Source organism: Canis lupus, chromosome X, assembly GCF_048164855.1.
Source record: "Canis lupus baileyi chromosome X, mCanLup2.hap1, whole genome shotgun sequence".
In the NCBI taxonomy this organism is placed as follows: domain Eukaryota; kingdom Metazoa; phylum Chordata; class Mammalia; order Carnivora; family Canidae; genus Canis; species Canis lupus.
The window spans coordinates 54,471,725-54,476,590 of record NC_132876.1 but is presented as its reverse complement, the minus strand read 5'-3'; the positions used below and the strand labels follow the sequence as shown (position 1 = coordinate 54,476,590).

At 41.5% G+C, this 4,866-nt stretch overlaps 1 pseudogene; it reads left to right on the top strand.

Moving 5' to 3' along the window:
- On the top strand, positions 1 to 4,866 carry LOC140628476 (E3 ubiquitin-protein ligase RFWD3-like; annotated as a pseudogene).

Here is a 4,866-nt window from a genome sequence, read left to right as displayed (position 1 = left end):
ATGGAATTCACTCAAAGTAAACGGAAAGATAACCCCATGTGTATTTGGATGAATGGGTAAGTGATACTGACTCTAACCCCCTCCCTAATGCATTCATTAATCATTTCTACAGTATAATATTAATGGAATATCCTTAAATCATGGACATTATCCTACTAAAAATTTCTTAAGAGCTATACAATTTACAATTGTGCCTTTTTAGACCAATTTTTTTCTTGCATCTTTGAACTCTTTTTGTATATTTGTCTTATCTATTTACAAGCACTTAAAGGAATGAGAACATAGCTCTCTTATCTTTTCTACTCCCCAAGGGCTATGCAATGTGGTATATACATACTATGTACTTGATAAATGTTGTTTGTGTGAAGGAATAACATGATGAATCTATTTTTTATTTTTATTTTTATTTTCATTAGATGGTTTGTCTTCTTCAATTTTTTTTATTTTACTATATTCTTTATTCTATTAATTTTTTTTATCTTTTATTGGAGTTCAATTTGCCAACATATAGCATAACACCCAGGGCTCATCCCACCAAGTGCCCCCCTCAGTGCCCATCACCCAGTCACCCCAACCCTGCACCCACCTCCCCTTCCACTACCCCTGATTCATTTCCCAGAGTAAGGTGTCCTTCATACTTTGTCACCCTCACTGATTTTCACTCATTTACTCTGCTTTCCCTTTATTCCCTTCCATTAATTTTTATATTCCCCAAATGAATGAGACCATATAATGTTTGTCATTCTCCGATTGACTTATTTCACTCGGCATAATACCCTCCAGTTCCATCCACGTCGAAGCAAATGGTGGGTATTTGTCATATCTAATGGCTGAGTAATATTCCATTGTATACATAGACCACATCTTCTCTATCCATTCCTCTTTTAATAGACACCGAGGCTCCTTCCACAGTTTGGCTATTGTGGACATTGTTGCTATAAGCAGGTGTCCCGGCGTTTCACTGCATCTGTACCTTTGGGGTAAATCTTCAGAGTGCAATTGCTGGGTCTTACAGCAGATCTATCTTTAACTCTTTCATGAACCTCCACACAGTTTTCAAGAGTGGCTGGACAAGTTCACATTACCACCAACAGTGCAAGAGGGTTCCCCTTTCTCCACATCCTCTCCAACATTTGTTGTTTCCTGTCTTGTTAATTTTCCCCATTCTCACTGGTGTGAGGTGGTATCCCATTGTGGTTTTGATTTGTATTTCCCTGATGGCCAGTGATGCGGAGCATTTCCTCATGTGCTTGTTGGCCATGTGTATGTCTTCTTCGGTGACATTTCTGTTCATATATTTTGCCCATTTTTATGATTGGATTGTTTGTTTCTTTGCTATTGAGTTTAATAAGTTATTTATAGATCTTGGATACTAGCCCTTTATCTGATACGTCATTTGCAAATATCTTCTCCCATTCTGTAGGCTGTCTTTTAGTTTTGTTGACTGTTTCTTTTGCTGTGCAGAAGCTTTTTATCTTGATTACGTCAAAATAATTCATTTTTGCTTTTGTTTCCCTTGCCTTCAGGGATGTATCTTGAAAGGAGTTTCTGTGGCCAAGTTCAAAAAGGGTGTTGCCTGTGTTCTTCTCTAGGATTTTGATGGAATTTTGTCTCACATTAAGATTTTTCATCCATTTTGAGTTTATCTTTGTGTATGGTGCAAGAGAGTTGCCCAGTTTCATTCTTCTGCATATGGATGTCCAATTTTCCCAGCACCATTTATTGAAGAGACTGTCTTTCTTCCAATGGATAGTCTTTCCTCCTTTGTCGAATATTAGTTGACCATAAAGTTGAGGGCCCACTTCTGGATTCTCTATTCTGTTCCATTGATCTTTGTGTCTGTTTTTGTGCCAGTAGCACACTGTCTTGATGACCACAGCTTTGTAGTAGAACCTGAAATCTGGCTTTGTGATACCCCCAGCTATGGTTTTCTTTTTTAATATTCCCCTGCCTATTCAGGGTCTTTTCTGATTCCACACAAATCTTAAGATAATTTGTTCCAACTCTCTGAAGAAAGTCCATGGTATTTTGATAGGGATTGCATTAAACGTGTAAATTGCCCTTACCCCTGCTTTTGAATAATTTAGGCCCAGTAGAGAATTACTTACCTTCACTGCAGGACACAACTCCTGTTATTCAAATATATCTTGCTGCCTGGTCCAGGCATTCTAAAATAAAATGAATCTGTGTCAATACTACTTTGACTCATTTCTTTTAACTTTGGAGCTGCAGTTACCCTCGCAAACTATCTCTTTTCCCTGATGCTAGTGTCACATATCATATTGAAACTGAACACTCACTCAAAGGAAAAGAAAACATAGTTTTTATTTTGAAAGAAACCAGTTATTAACTGAACATTTATTCTTAAATGGCTTATTAGTGTTCAGACTGCAAAAGTGTCATCTACTCTGAACAGTACCACACAATCTAACAGTTAAAGATGTCATTGCTGGGGCACCTGGGTGGCTCAGTGTTTGAGCATCTGCCTTTGGCCTAGGTCATGACCCTGGGGTCCTGGGATTGAGTCCTGTATCGGGCTCCCTGTGGGGAGCCTGCTTCTCCCTCTGCCTGTGTCTCTGCCTCTCTCTGTGAGTCTCTCATGAATAAATAAATAAAATCTTTAATAAAAAGTTTTCGGGATCCCTGGGTGGCGCAGCGGTTTAGCGCCTGCCTTTGGCCCAGGGTGCGATCTTGGACACCCAGGATCGAATCCCACGTTGGGCTCCCGGTGCATGGAGCCTGCTTCTCCCTCTGCCTGTGTCTCTGCCTCTCTCTCTCTCTCTCTTTGTGTGACTATCACAAAAAAAAAAAAAAAAAAAAGTTTTCATTGCTGCACACAGAGGATATGGAAAATTTTAGCCTGCCAAACCCCCAGAGACACTTAGGGAAGAAATTAATTGTGAAAATACACATCTTAAGGAAAACACCTCAAGGTGTTTTCAATGACCAAATTAGCTTTATACATCTTTGGGGGTTGTCATTTGCAACATGTTTTAGATCACAAAGATACCAAAGCAGTAGTTCATCCTTTTCACCAGACTTCTATTAAGGGATGTAAAATCCCATAAGACAGCCTCTTGTTGAGGTTCTTGCTATTGTAGTAACTTCCTAACCAGCCTACCCTCCTCCTACATTGCCAGCACTCCAATCCATGCTCTCTGCCGCTGCTAGACTGACCTTTGTGAACTACAGCTTTGATCTTTTCATTAGTGTATAGATACTTCTTCTCTACCTTTGCTTTGGTGAATTAGAAACCCAGGGCTGTGACCCCATTCTTAATAATTGTGCTGGATCTTCTCTATCCATATTTGTGCGCTAACTCCTCCTGATATTATTTGACCATTTTATTATTGTTTTAGCCTTTCATCTTAGTCTCTTTATATATTTTTATCCTATTACATTGTATGTATTGTTGCTTGCCTCAAATTCTTTTTGGAACATGGAAAGGTGAAAATAAACAGATTCGTAATATGTCAAATCATTCTCCTTCTCAGAAGCTTTCAATGCCTCCATATTTTATACTAAATACATTCTGAACTTCTTAGTCTAGCTGATGCTCCCCATGTGTCCTCAACCCACTTTTGCAGTTTTATTGTCCACTATCCAAGGATATCCACTAGTCGTGTCCAGGACTTGCAGAAACTTATCGTGCAGCATTGAGATCAGATTTCACAGCACCCCAGGTGCTCCCAAGCATGTTTCCCAAACTGCCTGCCCTCCAGCCAGAGCCAGCACAAGTACCATTTCCAGAAGACCTTCATGGTGTCTCAGACTGGAAACTGCCAAATCATGACATACTGGGACGCTCTGAGTTGCCTGGTGATGTCACGGCATTCCCCTGAGGTCTCCTTCCTGCCAGGCTTTGACGTTAAGATGTTGAGTACTGTCAACATGAAAAGCAGTCAGTACATTCCCATGCATGGCAAACAGATCCGAGGACTGGCTTTCAGCAGTGGGTCCAAAGGCTTACTGCTCTCGGCTTCCCTAGACAGCACTGTGAATCTAACCAGCCTGGAGACAAATACAGTGGTCCAGATGTATAATGCAGGACGTCCTCTCTGGAGTTGCTGCTGGTGTCTTGATGAAAGTAATCACATCTGTGCCAAACTGGTCAATGGTTCAATTCTGCTATTCTGTTTCTACCTTTGAAACATGAGCTGTCATATCCAGGAGTTAGTACCCCCCGAAAGCCAGATGCTTGCTGGTGTCCCTATCAAACACATCCCAGAGCTGTCCCATCTGCATTTCCATATGATAGGGTGTTGGCTGGAACTTTGGAGAACACTTCCTTCTGGGAGCTAAAACTGAGCTTTTCTCATTGGCCTCATGTGCTGCCCATGGAGCCAGGGGGCTACGTAGACTTTCAGACAGAGAGCAGCACCCAGCATTGTCTTGTGACCTACAGGCCTGATAAAAATCACAACACTTTACGAAGTGTGCTGATGGAGATGTCCTACAAGCTGGATGATGTTGGAGAGCCAGTCTGTACCTGTCATCCTGTACAAATGTTCCTTGGGGGACCCACTTGCAAACTACTGACAAAAGGTGCCATTTTCCAGAAGCCAAAGAATGATGGCAGCATCCTGGTGTGTACTGGTGATGAAACATAAAATTCTGCCCTGCTGTGGGATGCTGGCAGTGGCTCGTTGCTTCAGGAACTGTGGGCCAACCAGTCTGTCTTGGACATCTGCCCATTTGAGGTGAACTACAGTAGCTACTTGGCTACCTTAAGAGAATATGGTCTACATCTATAGGTGGGATGACTGTGTATGGAACGTATCAGGCTTGCTGCTGGTTTACATCAGATGTTGTTTGCTAGCAGCTAGCAGCCCTGAGCAAGATGTTGGCTTATTGCCTATGGTCTAG